Source organism: Vipera ursinii, assembly GCF_947247035.1.
Source record: "Vipera ursinii genome assembly, chromosome: 1".
In the NCBI taxonomy this organism is placed as follows: Eukaryota; Metazoa; Chordata; class Lepidosauria; order Squamata; family Viperidae; genus Vipera; species Vipera ursinii.
This window is the reverse complement of record NC_139512.1, coordinates 64,289,990-64,303,243: the sequence shown is the minus strand read 5'-3', so window position 1 is coordinate 64,303,243 and position 13,254 is coordinate 64,289,990.

Genomic DNA, 13,254 nt, shown 5'->3' with positions numbered 1-13,254 from the left:
AAGCTATTCTCCAAAGCACCTGAAAGCAGGACAAGAAGCAACGGATGGAAACTAGTCAAGGAGAGAAGCAACCTAGAACTAAGGAGAAACTTCCTGACAGTTAGAACAATTAACCAGTGGAACAACCTGCCTTCAGAAGTGGTGAATGCTCCAACACTGGAAGTTTTTAAGAAGAGACTGGCCAGCCATTTGTCTGAAATGGTATAGGGTTTCCTGCCTTAGCAGGGAGTTGGACTAGATGACCTCCAAGGTCCCTTCCAACTTATTATTATTATTATTATTATTATTATTATTATTATTATTATTATTATTATTATTATTATGGAAACAGTTATTATCTTTTTCTCTCTTACTGTTGTGCTGTATGGTAAATACAACACAACAATAAGAGAGAAAGAGATAACGACTGTTTCCTGGGTAAGGTAAGTTCAGAATGGAAAGTAATATTGCCATTCAAAACCACACAATTATGGGAAGCGGATGCACGTTTTGTAACTAGGAATAAAAACTAAAGGCAAGGCAGTAGAGGAAGATTATTTACTGAATAAAAGTTTGCAGACGTTGTTTCAAGTGCTAGTGCTGCATAGAAAGCTCAAGGAAGAAAAAGATACAAATAAACCATCCTGCCACCTGCTAAATAAATAAATAAACAAATAAATAAATAAATCTGATAATGTAGGAAGAAAGATCAGATATTGACTTAATAAGCGTATTCTTATTGAACAAATCCATTCCTTACAGATTGTTGAACTAATTGTTATTTTTTTATTGCTTTTAATAATATATTTGATGCTTTGGGAGGTAGGGTAAATATGAACATAAAACCACTTGATTGTAGAGGCCTAAAGCAGGCCACAGAGAGTGGGTGGTCTTTCAGGAAAGTGTTTGCAGAACAGATCAACTGGAGAATATTCAAGCACATGAGTCAGGGAAGATATTATATGAAAAGGAAAACAAAGAATCTCCTTGAGTGAAGGATTTTTTTACAATTGCTGGACAAAACAACGATCTGACAACTATTTAATATGCATGTTCATATAAAACAGAATGCAGACTTTTCTTAAAGGAGAATTATATAATAAGATATTTTGTCATAATTACTGGAGAAAAAAAATCATCAGATCATATTAAATCCTTAATCAAGCTTCAGTTGAATAACTTTATTGATCAAAGACGGCTCATGTAAGACAGCAGATGCAAAACCCTGATGCCAATCCTTCAGTTGCATTTTTATTTGTCAAATTTTATGACTGCCCATTTCACAAACAAGTGACTCTGTTGTAACTATCTGGTCACTAAACAAATGGTTGTATAATTATCCCTAGTTATATCTAAATTGAACTAAGGCTTTCAAATGAATATAAATTTGAAAAAACTAAGCTATTACCTTTGTAATTTGTGCAGTTTGATTATGCCACATAACTGGCTACAAAAATGGACTTGGGACTTGCATTAAAGGATGTAGAAGATTTCCAGAAAGACAGTCTGGGCTTCTTGTTGTCACAAGATGGACGGGCACATCCTCCAAAGTGATACATAGGCATAAATAGCACTGTTTCCTATCGTCTAGAGCAGGGGTAGGCAACCTTGACTCCTTTATGACTTGTGGACTTCAACTCCCAGAATTCCTGAGCCAACCACAAGTCATAAAAGAGCCAAGGTTGCCTACCTCTGATCTAGTGTATCAGAACATATCTTCTGAAAAATGGGAAAGATGACAGAAGGTCCTTTTCTAATCCTTCTGAAGCATTCCCGTTTCAGAGTTGCATGAGCATGTGTAATCTTATAGTATGTATTGATTTCTGGACCCGGGGTTTAAGTAACTCACTTCCTTTATTCTTTATTCTTCTCTTCTTCTTCATAGGATTTTCACAAGCCACCCTAATTTTCCAAGATGGAACAACCTGCAGTCTTCTTGAGCTCTTTTCTCATCCCTATAAAGTCAGCTCACATACCCCATATCAATTAAAAACTCACTGGTTTTGTCAGGTGATATTGGTCTTGTATCCCCTTTTAAATGTTTAACCTTGTATATTTCAATTGTATTAGGGAAGACATGTCAAACACAAGGCCCGGGGGCCAGATCCGGCCCGCGAAGCGGTTTCACGTGGCCCGCGAAGCCATCCTGGAAGCAGTGAGGGAACGGCCCCCACTGCCTTGGTCCTGGCCCAGAGACCCTCCTCCTGCCAGAGACCCTCAGATCTGTCCCACTCCTGCCCAGGCCCCCATAGGCACCCTTGATGCGAATGATGTAGAGCTGGCCACGCCCACCAGTAGGCCATATGCACTTTAGCCACACCCACCTATTAGGCCACGCCCACCCTGGCCATACCCACCCAGCCCCCTGAGGGCAACCGCAATGCTGATGCGGCCCTCAATGAAATTGAGTTTGACACCCCTGTATTAGGGAATGCTCTAAGCATGCAAAACCACAAATTGATTTTACAATTGCCTCAGTTCACTGCCAAATAGTTGCTCGGTCACCTGAGATAGTTATCAGAGAGGATAATGATTTATATTTACTTATCTTCTACCACATATGTAAGGCCAAATCTGAAGTTGGCTTTTTTTGTTGTTGTCAGCTTTCTGTCCAGTTTGAACTTGAATGGTATTTTGTTGACAGTGAGTCAGAGTTTAAAAAAATGGAGCACATATTCAAATCAGCTACTTGAATTGCCAACATTAATTAAAGAGAAAATTCTAAAGTAGGTTGGAGCCAAATACCTAATGATTAACCATTATAACAGCCCATGATTCTCCTTTGGCAGAAAACATATCCATTAAATTTTCTGGTAAATACCAAATGGAACAAAAATTACCACAACTAAATGTTGGCAATCAGCTCTTTGCCTCAAAACATGAAAGGAATGTCAGATGGAACTCTGTAAACCATCAGAATCATGAACTTTGCATTACATGGATATGTAAATGAAATTCACTGGAAACTCTGAACAAATGTTTATAGTTGCAAAGTTAAGAAAGTGAGCACAGTCCATTGCTCAGTTGTGGGTTAAGATGGTAAAGCTATCACTTGAAAATGATAACTGTTTAATGAATATTTATCTCTATTCCCAGCCCTCAGACCTCTGCAAGCACAAATTACTTTAGCATTTTTGGCATCCATCATTTCACTTATTTTGAGGGATGATCTTACTGAAGTGTCAAAACAACTTGAAGTCAATGGAACAGAATGTCCCATGAAGAATACTCAGGTTCAGCATCCGTGATGGCAATTCCTTTGCATTGGCTTTACCCTGAAGGTAACAAAAGATGATTTGAACAGCTCACTAAACAAAAACCTAGAACACAAATAATTGCTTGATAGGCAGACTCCCCCTAACCATCTGCAATGAGGCTTTAGACGCCTGGCAAATAGCCCTGGTATTTACAAAAAATGGTGGAATCTGCAGTTCATACTTGAAATATTTTTTCATGAAATATGTCCATATTATCAGAGCCTGACTTCTTATCTTATATTCAACAAAATATGTGAGGGTTTAAGCTTTTCCACCCTGCATCCTTAAGTTACTTCTCTGCATTAACTAATTAGAAATGAGATGAGTTACGAAACCCCTTTCTAGATTTCAGCTTATTCCTCCAGTTTGGCAAAGTGATGGCCTGATGCTCTCCTTTTATCACAACTCTGACTGGTGGATTTTCAAGCTTCCATTTTCCCTACTGACATACTTTTAAAAAAACGGAACAGGCCCAGTTTTAGCATTTTTCTGTGTTTCGGCTATTAGAACTTTAGTCAGTTTCACCAGGTTAAAAAACCTCCATCAGTGAAAAGAAATTAAACTAAACCTGGGTTTTCTCTGTTTTCCCATGTTTTTAAAAAATGACTGTGCAGGGCAGTGATCAGTAAATGGAACATTTCTGCCATAGTGCACAATAACTAATAGGAGTGGAGATTCCCTATAATGAAATTAAATATAAAAGGTGAAATCTATCTGAAATCTTTAGTCCCCTCTAGTGTCCAATTTTTGGAATCATGAAATTATTTATCTATATTATGCTTTGTATAAAGCAATACAGGATCTATTTCCCACAAAATTTATTTGTTCTTTATAATTAATTCCAAAATTCTATTGTAAAAGTTTCAATATTACATTTTTTATCTGGACCCTTTGTCCAATCATAAAGTTTTATGATCAATATCATATTTAGGTTTTTGCAGTTTATTTCAGATTCTTTAAATTATTAAATTTATGGTTAGAAAAATCTTTCACTCAGGATTGAAGGCAGACCCACCCAATGTTTTCAAAAGTGTCATTCCAAAGGTTTCTAATAGCTTAGAAGAGTTAAGGCTTGTGAATTTGGTGTCCTTTAAAAGGCTCTGCCATGTTTGCAAGCAAAATGGCTAATTCTGTCATCTCTCAATGCTCTAACATGTGGAAAACTACTATCTGGATGTCTCCTTACAGGGAACAAACATCCAGAGCACATGTGGCTGATCTCCTGCCTTCTCTTTATTCAGGGAGGTTGTAAGGAACCAGTATCCTCATGTAATGTAGGAATGGCCTGGGGAAAGGATGGAAGGAAACAATTAAGATAAGAGGCAGGAAACCCAGTGACTGAACGGTGAGGGACAGAAACTTTGTCCTAGTGGATCAAGCAATTAAAATTGGCAAAGGGAACTTTTGTACTTTCAAAGTCACAAGATTCTGTCAATGTAGCCTTACAATAAAGTAGATTTGGTTCATCTACCGTAGTTGTGTTTCCTACCTGGTTTACTCACACTGGTTCCTTGGTCTTTGCCACAGTCAGTGTCTCTGCTTTCACATAGCCATCTTCCATTTGCCATAACTCCTCTGGAAGCTTCAGATAACACTACTTTTGATATGGAGCAGAACAAATTGGTGGAGGTTGTGGGGACTAGGTTCAGGTTAGGACAACATTATGCATTCCTGTCCTCAAGAGATGGTCAGTGGCTCATAAGTAGGTCATGCAGATGAATCCTTTGCCATATCTTTTTCCATTAGAGTTGCATCTTAGAACTGAGACTGTTAATTTCACAAGGTGTTTGTCTGAGAGACTGTTAGAGATCTTTTTCTTGTGTCCTTAGGGAGAAAAAAAGCAACTTCCCCAAGAGTTCGCCAAATATTCTTCAAGGCTCACCATTGTTCTTTCTGGTGGTCAAACGTCTTCCTAATAAGCTAGTACAGAATGACATAGAAACAAGCAATAACGAACTTGGGGAAAAGAAGAGAAACTGTGCTTTGCCACTGTGAATGGCAACATTTGGAGAATTGCTCCTCTCCCAAGTGAAAAACTCTTTTTTCCATTTTTCCCTCATCTGCAATTAAGAAAGTTTCAAGAAATTATTTATTCTCAGTTCCATGTTTTTCTACAATTAAGAGAGCACACAGTTTTAATTAAGGCATTCATTTCTTTCAGAGACTATAAACACTACAGAATATTAGGGGAAAATTTTCATTCCAAAAGAAATACAAATATTCATCTTGGGTGCTTACAGTTTATTTTTCTGATAACAGTTTTTTAATCAATCAAGTGCATATAAAACCATAAGGTATGATTAAACTTGCTTCTCCAGAAGATTTTAATGGTGTAATTTTTTGCATTACTGGTAACACACCTTAATGAAAATGAAGGCAAAACAGGAGGGATAATTTTAAAATAAGCACTTCTGTAATTTATTTGTTTCATTTATATTTCACTGCAATTAATTAAACTTTATGAAGGCATCAACATCTGAATTTTCACATGCAGTACCAAGGAATATTTGATGCTCAGTACTGTTGGCTTCTGATTTGTGTTGCCTTCCTGACCATTCATCTTCCAGAATTGCTAAGCCTAATTCATACTTTTTTAAAAAATCCCATTTATATCCTGCCCTTCTCCAAAGACTCAGGGCGGCTTACAATCTAAAGCACAAATCAACGTGCTTAGCAATAGCCTTCATTCTATGTATATGCCTGCTTATTAGGGCTTTTGCCCCCCCCCCAGGCGGCATTATTACAAAGTCAGCTTATTGCCCACAACAATCTGGGTCCTCATTTTACCTACCTTGGAAGGATGGAAGGCTGAGTCAACCTTGAGCCTGGTGGGACTCGAACCTGCACTAATTGCAGGCAGCTGGTGTTACTTAAGGAGGCATTAGCCCACTGCTCCACCAAGGCTCTTTTTAACTTTTGATGTTCTTATTAGTTTTCTCAACTTTCTGGGTGGTTCAGTTGGCAAAAAACATTTTATGTCAGGTTGCTTGAATAAGCTGGATTTTGAGTAATGTGCATCTTTTTTTTCTTGAATTTTTGTCAGGGATGCTTGAGAAGCAATATATCTAATTTCTCCAGAACCCCAATGACTGTTCTTAATTTAGATGTTGTTTGGCCGTGCAATTTTCATTGTTATCCACATGCAGACAAATTTGCCTCGCCTAGAGATTAAGCAGACAGTCAGACACAGTGAGTGGACAGCTCCCAGAGCCACTTGTTTAGAGCTGTCATTGCTTTCAAGTGACATTGTCCATGTCCATGTTTTTGTACTTTTGGTTCTCTAGCAACAACTTTTGTTCCCTTCCAGCAGACTTTAAAAAATACCACTTGATGTATTTGTGTTCTTTTGATAATCCTTGAAGAATATTAAGAATGTGAGATAATTTTTAAAAGGAGAAGTAAATGAACAGAATAATTCAAAGACAGGATCCCACATCCACCCGGTGTTTGTAGAATAGGAACATGCAATTTCAAGGAGGTTTCACAAAGGATATTGGTCCTTTTGTAAAAGCCCTACTACACTGGTACCTTGGTACTCATTGTTAATTGGCTTTAGGAAGTGTGATGTGTACCAAAAATGATGTGCACCAAACATTTTTTCCCCATAAGGAATAATGTAGTGAGTCACAAAGCAGCTGACACTGACAAATTATAGATTGCCCAAACAAACAATGAGTACCGGGTCAAAATGCATTGAGAACCAAATTCGATGAGTTTAAAACCAGTTGAGTGTCAAGGTAACACTGTAATCTAATACAAGCTTCATTTAGTACTACATCACATCTTCAGTTGTGTTCTTTTACCTTAATCTGAATTCTTTTACTCCCTAATAGGTAGTCATTTCACATTACAGGTAGTCCTCAGTTTATGGCCACAGTTGGAACTATTTCCATCCCTAAGCAATGAAGTTGTTAAGTGAATTGTGCCCATTTTTATGACCTTTTTGCTGTGGTAAAAAACTCTTTGATTTGTTCTGCACAATGATGTTAAGGGCCTTGAAGTGGCAGGTTTTCACAGCACCCTCAGCTTTCCCAAGTAGATGACATCTTGAAGATCCTGCTTTTTGTAATATCTAAATTTCCAAAAAGGTGGCAGGTTTATAATAGAAACAGAAAATAAATTGGGAAGTGATTATATAGAAAGCAGTAGAATGATTACTTTGTAAGTTAGACCTCTAAAATGAAATTACAGATGAAATACCGATTTTAAAAATATTTTTTTTCATTCATTCTTAATCTTGGTTTATAGAAGTGGCCAGTGTTCTACAAATTAGATCACACTGATTTCTCTTAAAAGAAAATATAAATTAAATTGACATTATGATTACAAGTTATATAAATTGGGCTGAGAACCATGTTTAGTTTCCTCTCTGTACATATGGAGCACAAAGTAGTCTTTCTGAATAGTATTTACTATCCATAATCAATTTTGTGTAAATCTTAGGTAAAGGGAATTAATGCTCATTCACTGGTCACGGTCCATGCATGATTACATTAAGCACTGTTCATTCATAGTACATTTTGATATTTAAGATTCAGGTAGGGCTTTAATCTTTTTCTCTGACAAATCATAATTGGAATAATATTTTCCATCATAAACATAAGAAACAAATCAAGCTGGTTTGCTTCAAGGTTAACTATTGGCCCACTTCATTCAATGTTTGGCAGATTGACTGAAAGTTACTTTCCAGAGTTTATATGAAGGCTTCCCCAGTGCATCCCGGTGATGTTTGCAATTGAAGTGAAAACGTTTTCTATGCAAAGGTTGTGTATAAACTATAACCCTCCTTCTGATCACTTGATGTTGATGGAGTAGGGACTCATCTGGAATGCCAGAAAAGAGCCAATAAGGCTGAATATGAACTTAAGGAAGAAAGAAAGGGCTTCTAATAATGATATCATGTACGGTATCCTACCAGTTGGATAAAACAGTAAAAAAGCTATAACTCATTTAATATACATGTTTTTAGGATAAGGTCCTATCTCCAAGCAGTGGAGATAATGCCACCAAGGTTTATCTTATTTCAAATTAGATGAATATTAAAAGAATATCTGTTCAGCAGATATAATGGAACGTTATGGGAAGAGGAAGAGAACAAGGGAGAGGAAGAGGAAGCCAAAGAAGCAGAAGCAGCAGAAGGAGAAAGAGAAGGAGAAGGAGAAGAAGAAGGGAATCTGAGTTGTTATAAATCATATGCCATGATGAGGAGGAGGTCCAAGATGCCTAAAAGGAGTCTAGGCTTGTACAGAGAATAGAGCTGTTCTTCATAAAGAGATCCAAATGCTAAGTCCATATTATCATAATCAATCTCACATTTCCTGCTTAAATGTCTGGTGTATTATGTCCAACAAATGGTTATCTCAAATCAGCATGCAATGGATTGTGGTCTTTGGTATTTGTGTGTTCTGTTTTCATTTTTCATTTTGCTTTTAAGTTGTGGTTTCAGAAAAATGTCACAGTATTGTATATAAGAAACTAGTCTGTATCATGTGCAATGTAATGATTTTATGGCAAACAATAGCTTGATTGATTGTTCTGCATGACAATAAACTTAACCTTTTCTCAGAATTGTGCAATTTAGTGTTGCATAGATGATAAAACACAAATACAAGTTAAGACAAAAAGTTATCTGCCAACTTGAAAGTCAGAAATGTTGTTCCTTAAGAGAATTAGAATAAATGTTACACTTTGAATTCATGCTTGGAAATATATCAAGTTTCAATGCTGCGGAGAAAATAAAATAATTGTGCTCCTGAACACATTCAGGTCAGAGCAAGTTGTTCTAAATTTACCTTGGGGTATATAGGCACACCTTAGCAGACCACATAGTTATCTAGTGATTCACAATGTTTTAATACTGTTCTATTCAATATTTTCAAAAAATAAAAAACAAAATAAATCAAAAAGCGCCTCCACGCTGGCTAAGGAATTCTGGGAGTTGAAGTCCATAAGTCATAAAAGGGCCAGGTTTGAAGACCCCTGTCCTAAACTTACAAAAAAAAATATTCAAATGAATGGCTCATGAAATGGTGATTTGGAACAATCAAAAGCCAATTTCTCTCTGGAACATATGGCAGGGCAGCTTTGGAGATTCACAGCTTTGGAGATTCACCACTATCACAAATTTACCTTTTTAAAAATTTACTTATGTAGCCTTTTAAAGCAATCTTCACTTGTTTGTACTTTCAAATGTCCAATCAGCTGTAACCTGGATGACCTGTAAGTGGCAGCTTTTAGGAGAACATTTTACAGTGTTATAAAATTATAAAATAGAAAAGTCAGAGCCAGAGAATTCTGTAGCTCCCATTTCTTTGTGTATCCTGAAGCCAATTTTCCCTCTGAATTATTTTTGCTTAGGTAAAACATTCAGTATTCCAACGAAGAGCAAAAAAGATCCAGTGTACTATCTCTCATAGCCAAAGCCTGAGAAATCTTGGAGGTGCAATGTCAGCATTGGATGTTTTGACAGACGATTTACTAGGCCAGTTGATGCTGAGCAATACATTGCTACCGACTATGTTTTCCCCAAGATACTTCACCTGCAAAGTTTTGTTTCAGGAAAAGAAGGAAAACATCCAGTGGTGGGATTCAGCCAGTTCACACCAGTTCAGCAGAACCAGTAGCTAATTGTTTGTTGCCCAGGCTCAGAATGGATTTCTGGAAGCGGCATCCACACAGAGAGCCGGTTGTTCACATATTTGAATCCCACCACTGAAAACATCCCTTCCAAATTGGAATAACTAAAGAAAGTTCTAGGCTTCCCCAAGCAGATGTCTGAGGATAAAATGGAACTGATGAATTCAGAAGTAGTTTGTAAAGTATCATTGCAAGAGGTTTTGTTCTAGACATTTGCCAGATAATACAGAATGTGGCCCTAAGACTATGTGCCATTTCTCTAGAAGTCTACGGAGACTCTCAGTCATGGTTGTCCCAAAGGTGCTTTTTCAAAAGACAACTGGACTTTGTTTTTTTCTTGAAGATGTTTCGCTTCACATCCAAGAAGCTTCTTCAGTTCTCACATTCTCTAGAGGCTATTATGTCTCACATGTAAGTTTGCAACTTCTATTTTTTTTGTCCTAGCATTTTCCCACAAGTGCTGGATCCACTTTTTTTTAAAAAAAAATCAACCAAGTGTTGATTAATTGATTGTGACAGGAATTGACCGACCGGCTTGTGCCTGAGCTTAATATTGTGGGTTGAGAGAGAGAGACTGGCTGAAAATTATCCAACTGGCTTTCATGCATAAAGTTGTGCCTGGTTTCTAGCCTGGTGCCTTAACCACTAGACCAAACCACTAGACCAACCTTCTAAATGGTGTTATATAATATTTTAATTGTTATATAATAATATTCTGTTTCAGTTTTTTTAAAAAAATATGGAATGCCCTGGGTGGATTCCTCAACTGAGTGTCAGAATGCATAGAAAAGGCATGAATATTTATTCTCCAGAAGTTAGGTGACTATCTTTTGTTCTATAAAAATTTAGCTACTGGAGCAGTAGTAATTAACTTCTGCACTTACAAATGTATCACTATTAGGAACGGAATGGGACAACTTGGTAGCGCAGTGGGCTAATGCCTCCTTAAGTAACACCAGCTGCCTGCAATTAGTGCAGGTTCGCATCCCACCAGGCTCAAGGTTGACTCAGCCTTCCATCCTTCCGAGGTAGGTAAAATGAGGACCCAGATTGTTGGGGGCAATTAAGATGACTTTGTAATAATGCCGCTTGGGGGTGTGTGTGTGAAAGCCCTAATAAGCAGGCATATACATAGAATGAAGGCTACTGCTAAGCTTGTAAGCCGCCCTGAGTCTTCGGAGAAGGGCGGGATATAAATGGAATTTAAAAAAAAAAACTTGCCACACGCAACTTGCCATGTGCATGAAATATACTTTTATTTTGCTCCTGCAACCAACTCCCTCTTTATTCAAACCAAGTTCTGGTTGAGAAGGAAGCTATTTCAGTGGCTTTCTCTTCTCAAGTAAACCTAGATTTCTTTTCTGACCAGCTTTTGCACATCTCTTACCTATCATGGCCTTTAGAAGCTGAATTAGCAATAAAGAATCAGAAGACTTTCTCTCTGGTGGGGAATAATTTCCTATGCTAAGAAGCAAAATTATTTTTGCTGTGATCCATCAGCTACTGAAGCCAGGCATCTTGGCTGTTGCTGTAAAGGTGTGCAAAAAAGCCTGCAGTGTACTTCAAATCACGCCCTTCAGTTCTGAGAAGGCCCAGCTTCAAGCAGGAAAGGGACCAGCAGTGGAAATTGGCAGGAAGGTAGGAAAATGGTTCCAGTGTCAGATTCCCTCCTCTGTGATCACAGCCCTGTAGCAGTCTTGGAGAATGGAATCTAAGGAATCCTATGGTTCCTGAGTTATTGTCCAACATCCATATAACTATGCTCAAAAAGAATCTTTGTGACACTCAGAGACAAATGTTTTCTCTTTTTTCCCCTCCTTCTTCCAGGAGTCATCTTCTAAATGCCAGAGTTTCTACTTTAACCTCACAATATGATTTTTGAATTTTCAGAAATTCATTTCATTTTTTCCCCCAGTACTAAATGGAAAACAATAAAGACACATTGTTTATGATCGAGCATGAGGTTTTTGCTTTCAAAAGAAGCAGTATATTAATTACAGTGGGACAGTTATTCAAAGTTCAAAAGCTTTTATTCTTAGAACCTTAACTTGTCCTTGGCTCCATGAAATCACTGATGTCTGAACAATTTTATACTTGGTAAGTGGAAAAGCGTATTCTGAAAGCAGGCAACAGTAAAGTTCTGTTGGTGAGATTGTTGCATGGACTGGTCCACATATTAAAGGCATCTTTATTTTTATAGCAAAGATATTGGAACAGGAAACATGTTTAATTACAGGGTTATACTATACTTTTAAAGTTAAAGGCAACTTTAAAAATAGCTTATAAATTGGACTACTAAACTTAAATATTTTTTGGGGGGATTACCAATTACAGGACAGATGAAGCAGAAACTGGTCCATATCAACCTAACAGATCCAAATGAGCCAAGGAACAAAAATCAAAGCTGATCTTTCTATAGTGTCAAGAGTTCAATATGATTCTCCAACCTATAATTTGTTGTCAGCATAGGTCAGACATGTCAAACACAAGGCCCGGGGGCCGGATCTGGCCCGCAAAGTGGTTTCATGTGGCCCGCGAAGCCATCCTGGAAACAGTGAGGGAACGGCCCCCACTGCCTTGGCCCTGGCCCAAAGACCCTCCTTCTGCCAGAGACCCTCAGATCTGTCCCACTCCTGCCCAGGCCCCCATAGGCACCCTTGATGCGAACGATGTAGAGCTGGCCATGCCCACCCAGTAGTCCATATGCACTCTAGCCATGCCCACCCAGTAGGCCACACCCACCCAGGCCACACCCACCCGGCCACTTGAGGGCAACCGGCCCTCAATGAAATTGAGTTTGACACCCCTGGCATAGGTAGACGCCTTTTTTTGCCTTAACTAAGCTTAATCAATGTTGAGCTGTCTCCCAGCCATAAAACTCAACAGCCAGATTGTGTTCAATTGAACAATCCTTTGTGTTCTGCATCTCCAACATAAAGCAGCTGCATTGGACTTTTTGCTTGCCAAGCAAAATATCAATTTAAATGCAGCAGGAATAAACTTGGATCTATCGTAGCTCATGGAATCTTAAAAACGTGATACTGTCAGGATATCTAGTGAATTGTGTCTGGCAAGTAGAGAATTTGGCTCTTTATGCCTCTTCTGCATGAAGATGGAAAATAAATAATGTAGCAGGATATACAATCATTAATAGAACATGGTATGGCTTTGGAATAATACAAACTATTTGGATGATTTCATATTGCACCCAAGCATAGAGAGGAAAACCACTCTAGTCTCTTCCCAAGTTTCCCCCCCCCCCATTTTTTGTCCTTGTTTTGCTTCATTTCTCCTCTGCCCAAACCAACTGTATTGCACCTGGTTTTCATCATTTATTATTGAAAATACACTAAGAGATTTTCAAGAGCCAGTTTGATGTAAT